This window comes from Silene latifolia, chromosome 6, assembly GCF_048544455.1.
Source record: "Silene latifolia isolate original U9 population chromosome 6, ASM4854445v1, whole genome shotgun sequence".
Classification (NCBI taxonomy): Eukaryota; Viridiplantae; Streptophyta; class Magnoliopsida; order Caryophyllales; family Caryophyllaceae; genus Silene; species Silene latifolia.
The window spans coordinates 88212018-88228418 of NC_133531.1; the positions used below are offsets into that span (position 1 = coordinate 88212018).

At 40.0% G+C, this 16401-nt stretch overlaps 1 non-coding gene across 1 annotated transcript; it reads right to left on the minus strand.

The window, feature by feature from the left end:
• Nucleotides 1-2734: 2734 nt before the first annotated feature.
• Nucleotides 2735-2841, minus strand: LOC141588964 (small nucleolar RNA R71). The gene has a single exon (XR_012519929.1). It is a non-coding gene; the product is annotated as a small nucleolar RNA R71 (small nucleolar RNA).
• Between the last annotated feature and the right edge of the window lie 13560 nt (nucleotides 2842-16401).

Here is a 16401-nt window from a genome sequence, read left to right on the forward strand (position 1 = left end):
CCACTCATCTTCTAAATGTATGCAAAACGGACGATAAAAGGCTCGATTCCACCACTTTCAGGTCCATTCATGCAAATAAAGCAAAACAAACCAAAGTAGCATATTCGGAGTATTTCGTAGCATAAAACCACGAGAATCGCATGGAAATACGTGCATAAAAGGCTTATAAAGACTATATAAAATGCACGCATCAAATCTCCCCAAACCAAACCTTTACTCGTCCTCGAGTAAACTAAATGCAAACTAAGGAACGGATAAGAAAACTCAGAGCTAGCTACAAATGGCCACTTAAACAAATTTAATGCAGCGAACTAACACTTATAGCAAATCAGTCAAATGCAAACGAGTTATAGGATGTCCATAAAAAAGCTGAACCGTCAACCTTGCAAAACCTTTAAAATCGGACTCTCACGGGTCACTCTTCTCTCATGAAGCAAAGGGTGAACATATGAATGTAAGAGAAGAGAAAATATAGATGCTCACCTAAACTACGATCCACATAAATGATGCATGTCATTTATATGATATTTTACACCCTATTTTACACGCATTTCAGAGCTCAATTATGTAGTTTAAAGCTACTATTTGCCCCATTTCATCTACTTTCGTATTTTTATGTAATATTGCAGAGTTATGCGGAAATGAGTAGATATTGAGCTAAATCCGTCCCTGAGTATCTTGCATTGCATTTGACGTGAAGTATTTACTTAAGGAACGAGCTTGGTGTGCATTTCGAGGCCTGAAAGATAATTTATGAAGAATTAGAAGCGGACTATCAGCTAAAGCAGTCGATCGACTGGCCTCCATGGTCGATCGACCAACCCACGAGTTCCAGTAGCTACTGTTCAGCGAAGAGCAGTCGATCGACTGCCTTGCATGGTCGATCGACCAAGCCGCTAATTCTGACGTGAATTAATAGAACGAGAATTAAGAAGCCCATAGTAGTTAGGTTTTCAGGAATAAGTGTTGCGTATATTCCTATATAACGTAGCTTAGGTTTTCAGAATGATTATCAAGCTTTACTTCAGTTTCATTATCAAGTTCTACATATACATTAGTTTAGATTATTTCCGTTAATAAAGTCTTGTTTCGCATTCGGTTTTGATCTTTCTTCTGCAATTCCTCAACACGGTATTCATCTGTTTTATTACTCAGCTGTTGCTTTCATTCGTAGTATAGGATTGCTAGGTTAGATCTCCCGAAGCCAATTTATCGTTTCATGTTAATCGTTCGTTTAATCAATTTAAGTATGAATTCGAATGTTTTAATTGTTAAGTTTATTGCTGTTTTTATCATGAGTATGAGTAGCTAAATACCTTGTCCTAGGATGTAGGGAATCTGTAGTGTAGGCGGCATTAGAATAGCACGACCTAAATCGCGCCATGGTCGATCGACTGGGGTCCCTGGTCGATCGACTGGCCACGTGAGCTTTACTTCGTTTTAATTAATTTAATTGCTATGTTTGACGAATCGAGTGCACGCGACTAGTTGAATGTTTAGGAATTGACCGACCCAATAAAGATCGAAAGATAGGGAAGGGAAATAGCCTACCTAATTAAGACGACTAGATTAATGAGATTGAGAGATGAGTTAATTTAGCCTTTTTAGTCACTTTTCAGGACGAAAGTTAGTATTAGTGATATTAGGGACCTGTAGCGAGATCGAAAGATGCCACCTGTAAGAATGGACCGAGAGGACTTCTTATTTTCCCGTCTCACGTGTTTGTTTTAGACCTACCTAGTATACTGCCGTCGAAACTACAGTGAACCGACCATCTTAGCACCCTTTTAATATTTGTTTTATCCGTTTATTTAGTTTATTGTCTTTTATTGCCTTTAGCTATAGACCAAATCAAATCAAACCCCCACATTTGTTACCTTGGACTTAAAATTAGACAACTAATAATTGCATCGCCTCCCTGTGGTTCGACCCTGTTACCACTAGTTTCTGTTAGTTTTAATAGGTATTATAAATTTTATCTTTGGTGCACACAACGACGGACATCAAATTTTGGCGCCGTTGCCGGGGAGGCAATTGTTTAAAATTTTTAGTTGTTTTATTTTTAGTATTTTTTTTTAGTTTAAGGGACACCTGTTCCTTAAACTATTCTTATATTCTATTTGTAGTTTCTTCTTATGCGCAGGTCACAGGGTGGTGAATTACTACCGTTCAATCCCGAGATTGAGAAGACTTTGCGTGAGTTGAGACGATCATCTAGAGTATTGCCGACAGAGGAAGAGCTGAGTACTCTGTCTAGTTACTACGAGAACGAGCTATTTGAGGAGGATCCACATTCATCTCCTGTTTCCACTTCTTCAGCTGAGACCGTCATATCTCCAGATTTTCCAGTCATGGCTGAAGAAGCAAGTATAGCTTGATCACTCGGAGTCGACAATTTGTGAACCTTTATAAAGGATTCGCATTACCAGGGGAGGACAGAAAATTAGAGCCAAAGCCTTCTTATATTAACCTAGTTGAGAGGAACCAATTCGGGGGAGCTGCAAATGAAGATGCAGCTAAGCACATGGAGACATTCATCGATTATTGCTGTTCCATACCCCCACCAACCGGTGTGACCCAGGACCAAGTGAAGGAAACTATGTTTATATTCTCTCTTCGTGATGCTACAAGGGAGTGGTATAGAGACTTGGATCGAGCTGCTAATGGGATCACTGACTGGAATTCTTTGGCCCTAGCATTCTACAAGAAATATTTCTCTGCCTCAAAGACTAATGCCATTAGAGCTTAGATCACGAGCTTTAAACATGGTCCTGATGAGAACTTTCATGAGGCGTGGGTCCGTTTCAAGAAGCTGGTGCGAACCATTCCACATCATAGGTTCGAAAAATGGAGTCTATGCAATCAATTTTATAATGGGCTCTATGACGATCAGAGAGCTATCCTGGATGCGGTAGCTAGTGGCAGATTCCAGGAGAATGTTGGAGAGACTAAGGGGTGGAAAATTATTGATGATTTGGCCACCCATAAGGCTGAGTATGGGAATTCCAGGGGAAATCAAAGGAGAAGTGCTGAATCCCCTTCTGTAGCTGCATTAGAGGCTCTTACGGCGAGGTTTGATAAGTACGAGTTGGGAGGAGCTTCAAAAGGAGGGATCTATCATGTGAATCTTTGTTTTGAGACGGTCCTTTCGTGCAAGAGATGTGGAGGAGAAGGACATATTTCAGACAACTGTCCTAATCCCTATGAGTCTTGTGCTGCCTTTCAACATTATAGGCAGACAAACACTTATTTTGAGCCAAATACCCATCCTAACTTGAGGTGGAGTAGCCAAAATGTCCTGAATCCAACTCCACCTCCACACAGAAAGAAGAATGAGAATTATGTGCCCCCTCATAAGCAACAACAGTTCTAAAAGCCTCCGTATGTTCCTCAGCAGCAGCAGCAGTCCTAAGGCTCCGAATTTGCCGAATTGAAAAACTTGTTGCTGAAAGAGTCTCAAGTTAGAGAGGCCGGGATGAAGATGTTAGAGAGCCAAATTGCTCAATTAGCAAGCAAGAATACAACTCGAGCTCCGGGACATTTACCGACGCAGACGGATCAAAAGGAGACCCTTAATGCCATTACTTTGAGGAGTGGGTCTACCCTTGATGGACCCGCTATGGTTGAGGATATCGCTGAAAAAGATGAGGCGGAACCGAGTAAGAAGAAGGCTGGAACGAACAGTGGAAAGAAAAAGACGATTACAAGGTATATCGGTCGATCGACTGATATACCCAGTTGATCGACCAGTCCGCGAGATACAGTAGCTTCTGGTCCTGTAGATGTCAGTCGATCGACTGACCTACATGGTCGATCGATTGATAACGCTGCTGATGGTGAGTCTTTTCGTCCTCCAATGCTAGACAAATTGAGGGACCACTTGTTTCGGGGTACGACGACTCCGAAAATATTGAGGCAAGACCCAAATGCTGATGGGTCAGTCCCGGTTCCGAAATATGACCCGATGACGATTAATGGATCATTTTTGAGACGGTCTGAAGAAGGGTCAAGCTACAACAAAGAGAAGGTAGTGGATTTTCAGCCTAAATCCACCGATGCCGGCATTAGAGACTTAGAGGAGAGGGCTAAGTTACTTCTTTCAGCTCCCTATCCAGAGAGATTGGTGCCGACGAAGGAACAGGTATCATTTAATAAATTTGAAAATGTTATTTGTAGCCTAAACGTACAAGTTCCTTTTCTTGAGTTAGTTAATCAAGTGCCTGCTTACATGAAATTTATGAAGCAACTTTTGTCTAAAAAGAAGTCACTTGAAACTGTGCATTCTGTCGCACTAACTGAGGAGTCATGCTCTTATTTGACCCACACTGCACCCCATAAGCTAGAAGACCCAGGTAGCTTTTCCGTTCCATGTAGTATTGGCACCTTTTCTATTGAGAAGGCCTTGTGTGACCTAGGAGCCAGTATTAGTGTAATGCCCTTGAGTCTTGCTAGGAAGTTGAAATTGACTAGGTTTGCAGTCACCAACATGACAGTACAAATGGCTGACTAATCTGCGGTCCAGCCTATAGGAGTCTTAGAGGACATTCCTGTGCAAATAGGAAAGTTCTTTTTCCCTGTTGACTTCGTTGTACTAGATATGCCCGAGGATGCCCACATTCCTATCATATTGGGTAGACCATTTCTGCACACTGCTGATGCAGTTATAAATGTTGGCTCAGGTACTCTGACTTTTAAAGTAGGGACGCATTCCATTGTCTTTGCCCAGACGGCTAAGAAGAAAGACCCCATGTGGCTAGTCACTTGTAATACGGTTTCTGAGAAGAAATCTTATTTTGTGCTTCCTGTCATGCCTGTTTCTATGCTTGTTTCTGCTATAACACCTCCGCCCCAGATTGGGAGCAAATTGGAGGAAGATTCTTCTGTTTTGGATTTTGCAGGAGCTGGTTTGGGGAAGGAAGAGCCGCATGTTGCTTCAGCTGTGAAGGAGCCAATCGTTCAAAGAGGCGGTCTAGGATGTCTTAGCTATGGCACTAATGAGGAGCCCGATGATGAGCCAGTCAAAGCGACGGAGTCCGACTTGGATTCTGATGAGCCAGAAGAGGTCATTGATTGGGGAGATGCTGAAGCCGTTGATCCGTTGCGTTTAGCGGATGTTGGAGTTGAAAAGAGTACAGCTGAGGAGATGAGCACTGTAGAGGCTACCTCTTGTAGCCAGAAGCCGAGCAAGTGGGCCATTCCGTGGCCGTTCTTGATCAACTATTAGTTGATCAAAGACTTTACAAACATTTTCTTGCTTTCGTTAAACTCTTTTTATTGCTTTTGTGTGCGCGAGACTTCGCATTTTAATAAGTTTGCTTAGGAGTTTATACACTTTAGACTTTTGCTTTGGGTTTTGTGCAATTTTGGGTGCGTTATTGTGTGTATTTACAGGTTTATAGACCTTGATAGCTCAATTTATTGAGCTAATTGAAGGAAATCAGAAAGTTACAGCAGGTTTTCCAGTCGATCGACTGCCCCTTATGGTCGATCGTCTGAGCTGCGATTTCCAGGAGCTTCTGTTCCTGTTCACCTTGGTCGATCGACTGGGTAATGTGGTCGATCAACCGCTTTCGCTGTTGTACTTGTTTTTCGATCATTCCGCTGCTGAGTTTGGTCGATTTGCGGAGTTGAGGGAGTCTTTTCTCCACTTTTTTCTCCAATTCATTTATGTTTTCTTCCATTTCTTTATTTTCCACATAATTTTGCGCTTTATAAATTGCTTTCTCGGAATTACACGTGGTATTATTTATCTTTTCAGGTACTTATTGGTAGCACTGCTGGCTACTGAAACCTCCTAGCTCACGCTGGTTTGGGGAGGTTTCCTTTTGCCGCGCTTAAAGTCTTGTGAGTTTCCGAGTTCTTACTTCATGTCTTATGTAGTTAATTTCACGCAAATTCCCGTTTTCCTTTTATTTCATTTCATGATTTTGCACAATGGGGACATTGTGTGATTTGGTTTAGGGAAGGGTTTTGCGTTGCATTCATTCTGTTTTGCATTCACGTTTAGTTTTTGTCTTGTATTGTTTATTTCATTTCTCTTATATATACAGAAAATTCAAAAAAAAAAAAAAATTGCAAAAGTTCAAAAATTTCAAAAAATTGCATGTTTATTTTAGCATATAGGTTGAGTCGGAACGGTAGTATTTCAATGATGACATTGCATTTTCAGCTGTTTATGCCTAAGCCGTGCTTAATTGACATTTATTAGTAGAATCGTATATGCATAGTCTACGAGTTTTTGTTAAATTTCTTGCTGAACTTGAGACTTGACTTAGATTTTAGGCAACCTACTTATATTTTCTGAGGTTTAGACCCTATAACTGGTGACATTCATGACCAGTTTATCTAGGATTGTGAGTAGTTACTCCTTATGAGACATGTTAGATCAATGTGCATAAATATGAACTTGATCTGCTTAATACCTGTATGCATTCGGTTTGTGGTTAGTTGACACATGTGGAAGAGGTCCCCTTTATTCATTTTTCCCATAAGCTCCACACTGCCAAAAATAGCCTTTTTGTCCCGTTAACTACATCCTACATTTAGCCTGCCTTTGTCAAGCTAGTAGTTTAGTTGTTGGGATTGTCACTTCATTTTTGGCTGCAAATGCTCTTTTGAGATGATGTTGGGAAGATGAAAAAGGAAGGAAAGGAAGAAGAAAAAAAATATAGAATTGAAAAGAAAAAAAAAAAAAGAGAAAAAGGAACGTATGTGTACTGTAGAGGACGGTCGATCGACTGGCCTCATTGGTCGATCGACTGATGCCCGAGAAGAAAAAGAAAATCAAATCGCATAATTCAAAGTCTTTATTAAATGGCGATTTTTGCTCCCATGTTGCATTCATATCTTATGGGGAGTTGATTAACTATGGAGATTGTGAGATTTGTGGTTGCTATTAGCATTCGTTTTGTTGGAATTTTGAGCAAGAATTGGATGTTGTCATAATTTGGTTCCCTTAGTTACTAGCTTGGCTTTTAACTCTGTTTTTGTCCAAATTCATCTTAGCCTCTTCTTACCCATTACCTCACATATCCATATTTACCTCGGCATGTGTCATGGTCTTCTATTTGGTTGGAATGCATATGCACGGTTGTAGAGATCATTTTCATATTAGGTTGCAGGCATGTCCTTATAGGTCGTAGTTAGGTGAGAGTCTTTACAATATTACTTCTTTTTATCCTTTACATATACTCACCTGTATTTATTGAGTGATCTGAGCGACCCGTGAGAGTCCAATTTGATAAGTCTCTACAGTTGACGGTTCAACAGTTTTTAACGACTACATAACTCGTTTGCATGATTCACATTGCTAATTGATTGTTGGTTGTTGCATTAAATTGGTTTAGGCTTTACAGTTTGCATTTCGCTCTGAGATTGAACTCGTTCCATTAGGTTTTAGGATCGAGCCTAGTTCTTGCTTGAGGACAAGCAAGGGTTTGGTTTGGGAAAGTTTGATGCGTGTCATTTATATGATGTTTTACACCCTATTTTACACGCATTTCAGAGCTCAGTTATGTAGTTTAAAGCTACTATTTGCCCCATTTCGTCTACTTTCGTATTTTTATGTAATATTGCAGATTTATGCGGAAATGAGTAGATATTGAGCTAAATCCGTCCCTGAGTATCTTGCATTGCATTTGACATGAAATATTTACTTAAGGAACGAGCTTGGTGCGCATTTCGAGGCCTGAAAGATAATTTTATGAAGAATTAGAAGCGGACTATCAGCTAAAGCAGTCGATCGACTGGCCTCCATGCTCGATCGACCAACCCACGAGTCCCAGTAGCTACTGTTCAGCGAAGAGCAGTCGATCGACTGCCTTGCATGGTCGATCGACCAAGCCGCTAATTTTAACGTGAATTAATAGAACGAGAATTAAGAAGCCCATAGTAGTTAGGTTTTCAGGAATAAGTGTTGCGTATATTCCTATATAACGTAGCTTAGGTTTTCAGAATGATTATCAAGCTTTACTTCAGTTTCATTATCAAGTTCTACATATACATTAGTTTAGATTATTTCCTTTAATAAAGTCTTGTTTCGCATTCGGTTTTGATCTTTCTTCTGCAATTCCTCAACACGGTATTCATCTGTTTTATTACTCAGTTGTTGCTTTCATTCGTAGTATAGGATTGCTAGGTTAGATCTCCCGAAGCCAATTTATCGTTTCATGTTAATCGTTCGTTTAATCAATTTAAGTATGAATTCGAATGTTTTAATTGTTAAGTTTATTGCTGTTTTTATCATGAGTATGAGTAGCTAAATACCTTGTGCTAGGATGTAGGGAATCTGTAGTGTAGGCGGCATTAGAATAGCACGACCTAAATCGCGCCATGGTCTATCGACTGGGGTCCCTGGTCGATCGACTGGCCACGTGAGCTTTACTTCATTTTAATTAATTTAATTGCTATGTTTGACGTATCGAATGCACGCGACTAGTTGAATGTTTAGGAATTGACCGACCCAATAAAGATCGAAAGATAGGGAAGGGAAATAGGCTACCTAATTAAGACGACTAGATTAATGAGATCGAGAGATGAGTTAATTTAGCCTTTTTAGTCACTTTTCAGGACGAAAGTTAGTATTAGTGATATTAGGGACCTGTAGCGAGATCGAAAGATGCTACCTGTAAGAATGGACCGAGAGGATTTCTTATTTTCCCGTCTCACGTGTTTGTTTTAGACCTACCTAGTATACTGCCGCCGAAACTACAGTGAACCGACCATCTTAGCACCCTTTTAATATTTGTTTTATCCGTTTATTTAGTTTATTGTCTTTTATTGCCGTTAGCTATAGAACAAATCAAATCAAACCCCCACATTTGTTACCTTGGACTTAAAATTAGACAACTAATAATTGCATCGCCTCCCTGTGGTTCGACCCTGTTACCACTAGCTTCTGGTAGTTTTAATAGGCATTATAAATTTTATCTTTGGTGCACACAACGACGGGCATCAATAAACATGCATGCAACTAATATGATAGACAATTCTAACTACCGTACATACATTCCAACCAAACAAGGTCCTGTCACAGCCGAGGGCTTACAAAAATATGGTAAAGTGAGGCAATGGGTAATAAAAGGCAAAACATTTATGGGAATCTGGAGGTATAGGCGGCCAAGCTACTACCTAAACAGAACCAAATAACAACATCCGTTTCTTACTCAATTATAGAATTAAGCATATGTGCCCTTCATTTGGCACCAAAACTCACCAAACCGTACTGAACATACTCCTCAATAGATATAAGTAAAGCATAGAAGTGAAACCGTCAACAAACATTTTTCCATTTTTTCTCAAAATTTTTTTCTTCCTTTTTTTGGGGTTTTTTTTCTTTTTCTATTCTTCACGTCTTTTCATTTTTTTTCAAATTCTATATTTTTTCAATTTTCTTTTCTCATCCTCCTTTTCTTCATAAATTACCAACTCCACATCATCAGATACAAGCCAAACTTGGCACAATGAAATATATACCGTGAAACATACACTAAACTAGCTTGACAAGGCAGGCTAAATTTGGATGTAGCTAAAGGTCAACAGGTAAATTTGGCTAATGTGGAGTTTAATGGGTAAAATGAAAGAAAAGGGGAATGTAAGCACCTCCCTGCATGTGACACCAATCACTAGCCCGAATGTATGTAGGCAAAAAGCAATTGAATTTCATATACGTGCAAATTAATGATACATGATATGCAAGGAGTACTACTTTCAGTCCTACATGAAACTGGTCACAAATGACACCAGTTTGTATGGCTCTAAATCTTAGAAATTATAAGTAGCTTGCCAAAATTTTCAGGTCAAGTCTATTCGTTCAGCTAAATTTTTGCATAAACTCGCGGACATGCAAAAAGACAATGATAAAAAGAATAATAGTTTATGCAAGGCTTAAGCAAAAAGACAATTGCAGTGCAATTTCATCATTGAAATCTACCGTTCCGACTCAACCTATATGCAAAAATAAACATGAATTTTTTGAATTCTATGAATTTTTAATTTTTATGAGATTTTTGATTTTTTATGAAAATAAACAACAATGCATACGGAAATTAAACGTGATAACAGAAATACAATAAAAAACATAAATTCAGACACAGATATGGATGCATAACCAAATCTCCCCAAACCAAACTGTATAACTCCCTCATTGTACCTAAAAAAGGGAAAAGAAATGCAAACTAGAAAAGGAGAGAATGAAAATGCGGAAAACTCACAAGATTACGCGAATTAGGAATCTCCCCAAACCGACCATGAATATGGGAGGTCACGTGTAGCTTATAACAGCGTCACAGGGAGAAAATCAGGCCAAGTTCACGCGATGGTACTCGATCGAGAAGATTTAGTACTCGATCGAGTACATTCGACTGCTTAGGTGTTCGATCGAGGAAACAGGGCTCTCGATCGAATGATCTTCTTTGGCAGGCACTCGATCGAGAAGTATATGTGTTCGGTCGAGTGAAATTATCAGCGAACGGGTTCGATCGAGTATATAAAGTACTCGATCGAGCCATCCATAATAAATTCTTGCAAAGACGCAATAAACAGCCCGCGAAACTAACGAAACAAGCTTAATTTGATACCAGTCTATGGTTTAAAAACCAATTATTTTACACACAACTGAAATGTTTGAAAAACAACTAAAAACTAAAAACTCCGGGTTGCCTCCTGGGCAGCGCTAGTTTCAGACAGGTCCCAGCTCGACCTTCTTTTCTTCAACCAATCGTTCCAGTTAGTCACATTCAAAACAACTCAAAGGTCTTAGCATGAGATCGTATATCTACGCATGTGCTACACACGAGCATAAGTAGCACCATAATATAGAAATAAAATAGGAAATTTAAATGTGCAACCATTTAAGCCTAACGAATTTTCTATGACAGCTCCCAAATTTGTCCACAAAATATAGGAGCTCAGGAGCACTTAAGAATAATCTAAGGCACCGTTTCAGTTCAACGAATTTCTGACGACAAAAATGGTGAAAATTTAGTAACTTATTCGTCCATATGGGAGGGGGTCGAGCATTGGAAGAAAAAATAGGAGTCATATGAGATAGCGTATTAGTAATACCAGCAATAATGAAATTATCGTTAACTACCTCAATTTGGTTGCTCTCACTGTCGGAATCGTTGATAAAAGAATGTATTACCTCTTCCGTGCTAGGAGCAATCACTGACTCAACTGTCTTCTCATTCCCCTCCTTCGTGGGTTCTATCCCGTAAATTGCAGCCTCTAAAGCATCAAACTCGGCTTTGAAAAGGGGAGATTCATCGTAACCATTGTCTTCAGCAAAATCGTCATCCAAAACAACCCAAGTGACGTATCATTGCTCTCCATGGCCATATCACTAGATCGAGAATGATCTTTGATCGATCAAGGAGTTTCTTCATCCGATTCACTCGATCGAACATGGCAGGTGATAGTAATGTTTTGTGTCAGTCTAAGAGGGTGATTTTATCAGCCTCGTGTCTTTTAATATGGGTCGTTAAGTATGCTTTTCCTAGTACTTGGAAACCGGGTATGGTATGGTAACTTGTGTATTTTACCTCGGTTTTACAATAGATTTCGGTGCATGGGACCTGAGGGTCAAAGGGGACCTTTCAAAGGTCAAGACAAGGCGCAAGCGGTTCGCATATACCCAAGGTCCAGCTGGGAGAAGTGAGGATTAAAGATTAGAGGAAATGAGAACAAGTGAAGAGGTCAGGATTCTTGGGAATTAGAAAGCCAAGACTGCAAGCCCAGGTGCAGCCTACGCAAAGGCTCTGCGTAGCTGCACACGATTGCGCAGGCAAGGGTTATTTTGGCGCAGGCTACGCAGCCTGCGCAACTCTGTTTTACGAGGGCTTCTAATCTTCTTTTGGGCTTCTTAAGTGGAAATCTTTTTAGGTTTTCGTGAAGCCCTATATATACCCAAGAGTTCGAAGACCTGAACACATCATAGAGAACATCATATCATCTCATCTAACCTCATCATTTAGGGTTTTAATCTTGTAGTAATTTAGAAGACTTTTTCATTCAAGTTGTAATCTTTCTTTGTATTTTGGGCTTATGAAGACTATGGAAGGCTAAATCCTTCCTTACTTGGTGTAATCCGTTTCAAGTCTTCGACTTTATCATTGTATTGACTCTCTACTCTCTAATCTTTCATTTATTTCAATTTCTATGTTTGAATGTCATGATGAATGTTTTGTTGTGAGAAGTAATTACCCTTGCCTCTTTAATGTTCATCTATTGCTTGTTTGTTGCAAAGTTCCTTGCTTTTGTGATAACTTGTTAAAGCATCTCATAATTATTGTTTTCTTCGGTTAGAGTATCAATCTTTGTGAGTAGAAATTGTTTGTATCATTGGGTTTGTTGGCTTAGACATGCTCTTTTGATATCCCATTTACTTTCCTCTTGGTTGTGTTCTTTATGATCTTGGCTACAATTCTTACATGGCTTAGTGTTGGAAATTGTAGTTTAAGTAGGATTATCATCGTTGGCTTAGAAAGTGGTGATCAATTTCTTGAGGATTGTTGTTGGGTGAATGAAATTGGAGAGAAAAGAGCCTTGCTTTGAGAAAAGTTGAAGCTTGTAGGATTATACCAAGTTTTCATCTCTTATAATTGTTGCTTGCATACCAAGTGTTTGTTGCCTTGTTTCTTAGGAAAATCACATCATTTCTATTTTGTCACTTGTTTTCTCCATGCCAATTCTCCTCTTATGGGTCTCAATTGTTGTCCAATGTTAATATCCATAGTTTGTGTTTAGTCTTGTGTTTTGTTCATTGTCATTAGTCTAATACAAGCTTTTAGTCTTAATCCCTTCTCTTGGGTTCGACCCTTACTTCCCTTTACTACAATTCTTATTGCATAGTGTAGAGTCGAGTTTGGTTTATAAATATCTAATTTGGTAGCTTAATTCTAGCATTTACGACACCTAGTATTGTGTTTATTAAGTTTTGGCGCCGTTGCCGGGGAAGGGCCACATAGCTAGAACTTGAGTTTGTGAATTTATGCTTAGTTGTTTTTATACTCCTCTTGTTGTTAGAAGTAAGTGGATGTTCTAATTTGTTTTGTGTAGTGTCAAGGTTTATGTTTAGTTCCCCACAAGGTGGTGAATTTACTCCCGTTAAAGAGGATTCATTCAGAGTATACTCTTGGTTATTCACAAACCCGTGGTATCAAAGACCACCTAGGGAAACCGAAGTTGAAGAAGAACCACTTTCGGTAGACCCTATTGAAGTAGAATATCCTAGAATGGCGAACGATAATAGAACCATTCGGGAGATAAGGGCAAGAAACTATGATGAACAACCATTATGCATCACATACCCTCCTTTGGGAGAAAATGCCAACTTTGAACTTAAGGGCTTCTTCATTCACAAATTACCCTAATTCCATGGGCAAGCGGGAAATGATCCTAACCGGCACTTATCGGAGTTTCACATGATGTGTGAAGGAGCCATCCAAATGGAGTGACGGAGGACCAATTCAAGCTTCGTGCCTTTCCGTTTTCCTTGTTGGATGCGGCTAAGGATTGGCTTTTCTATCTTACTTCAGGGTCCATAAGTACTTGGAAAGAAATAAAAGCGGCCTTCCTTAAGAAATTCTATCCCGACTCATGCCACAACCGTGCAAAAAAGGCAATCACCACAATAGAGCAAGACCATGGGGAAACCATGTATGAATATTGGGAAAGATTTAAGAGGTTGGTGGCTCAATGCCCATACCATGGGTTGAGTGAGGATGATTTTCTTGTTAACTTTTATGAAGGTTTAGGCCAAGAAGATCAAAGGATGGTCAATTCCACCACCGGGGGAGGTTTGGAGAATTATTCCATAGCGGATGCTAAGGAAATCATTGAGAGATTTGCCTCAACCACAAGAAATTATGATAGAAGTCAAAGGGGATCAAGAAATGCATCCTCAATGAGAACCTCCTCCTCATCTACTCAAAATCTTAAGCAAAGTGTGAATGACCTAACTCACCTAGTGAAGAACATGATAGTGAACAATCCAAACAAGGACGGAGGTCAAAGGAATCAAGTGGAATGCAACTATTGCCAAGGTCCTCATTTGGAGGAAGCTTGCCCCATTATGATTGAAGAAGCAATTGGGGTGGAAAATGTGAGTGCAATGGGTTATGGAAATTACAATGCTAGAAATCCTTCCGGGGGAGGATATTGCAATTATGACCCTAGTGGTAACACTTACAATGTTGGGAGTAGAGACAATCCTCGACTTGGTTGGGGGTGGTGACACCTCCAAGAGCTTTGTGAATGGCCAATTCAACCACTTGAGAGACCAAAATTCCCGACAAGGTCAAGGTTCAAATTCTCAAGGAAATAGGAATGGAAATTTTAACAACCAATGTTGAAACCAAAACCAAGGTCAATCATCCCGATTTGGCAACCAATGTAACAACACCAATTATCAAAAGGAACCAAGTGTTCAAGACTTGCTTAAGAACATTTTGCAAGAGCAAGTTAAAACAAACAAGAGGTTTGACAAGATTGAAGCCGATAAGGGTGTTAGTGATGCCAAGGTTACCAACCTTGAGGTCCAACTTGGACAAATTGCCCAAGAACTTGCCAAGCAAAACCAAAGGAATTCCACTTCTATTCCCTCCACTACATTCCCTCCTAGGGAAAATGCTAGTGCTATGACATTAAGGAAGGGGAGAACTTTAGAATCCCCTCCAAAGAAGAGGAAAAGGGGCAAATCACAAGAAAGGATCATTGAAATTGAAGAGCAAATTGAAGAAGAGCTTGTGATTGAACAAGAGAAAGGGACGTCTTCAAAAGCTAATGAGGAAGAAGAAAAGAATCCTTTGAGCATTGACAAATGAAAGAAAGGAAGCACCAACACAAAGGATCAACTTGAAGGGATTAAAAGAGAATATGAACCGGAGGTACCATTTCCTAGTGCCCTCACAAGTCCCAAGAAGTTCGATAAAGACTCCGATCTTTACGAGACTTTTAGGAAATGTGAAGTCAACATCCCTCTTTTTACTATCATTAACTCCGTCCCTAGGTATGCAAAGTTTCTCAAAGAAGTTTGCACCCCTAAACGGAAGCCAAGGAAAGGAGTTGAAAGAGTCACGGTTAGTAGGCATGTCTCGGCTATTTTCTAACGAAATCTTCCCAAAAAGTGTGATGATTCGGGCATGCTAACTATACCGTGCTCAATTGGAGGCAAAGCTTTTGCTAGAGCTATGCTAGACTCGGGGTCCTCTATTAATGTTATGCTTTATTCCATTTATGAGACCTTAGAATTGTCTCCCTTGTTTAAGACCAATGTTGTGATCCAATTGGCGGACCGCTCTACAATTCACCCCAAAGGTCTTCTAGAAGATGTGTTGGTAGAGGTTGATAAATTCATGTTTCCGGCCGACTTTTATGTTTTGGACATAGAACCGGAATCCAAGGCTACACCCCTTTTGCTAGGGAGGCCTTTCATGAGAACCTCCAAAACAAAACTTGACATGTATGATGGAAATTTGACCATGGAATTTGAAGGGAAAATTTTGAAGTATAATGTGTATGAGACAATGAAAAAGATCGATGGAAATTTTGAAGTATGATGGAAATTTGACCATGGAATTTGAAGGGAATTTGAGCTATTGCTACTTTCTTGATAAAATTGAACCTTTGGAAAATCGAGTTTACCAATTGAGTCATAGGGACCCACTTGAAGTGGCCCTTACTAACAATGTCGAGAAGAAAGGGTTGCGGTTTTTGTTGTCTCATGATGTGCAGGAAAATATAGAGGCATTGGAGAAGGAAGAACCCTTAGAAGAATCTAAGGAGGAAGAGGAAATGAAAAGAATTGAGCAAGAAAAGCCGAGCCAAAGCGCAGCCTGCGCAGACCCAGAGCGCAGCCTGTGCAATCCAGCGCAGCCTGCGCAACACCCCAGCGCAGCCTGCGCAATTCCCAGCTCGACTATGCCTTGTTTTTCCTCCTATTCTTATGATTACCAAGCCAAATTCCTTCCCCTAGAGGCCTCCCTCGAAAGACCACTCCCATACATTATAAAGCCACCCACTCCTAATCTAAAGCCACTCCCCGGACACTTGAAGTACATTTTTCTTGGGGAAAACAACACTTTACCCCTCATAATCTCAAACCAACTTGAGGGTGATCAAGAAAAGAGGTTGGTGGATGTATTGTACAAGTACAAGGAAGCTTTTGGGTGGAGCATTGCGGATCTTAAGGGGATAAGCCCAAGTGTATGTATGCACAAGATCTAGTTGGAGGGAGAAGCAAAGCCGGTTCGGCAACCACAAAGAAGATTGAACCCACCAATGATGGAAGTGGTGAAATAAGAGATCATCAAATTTCTCCAAATGGGAATCATCTACCCCATTAGCGATTCGCTAATGGGTAAGTCCCACTCAATGTGTACCAAAAAAAGGTGGTGTGATGGT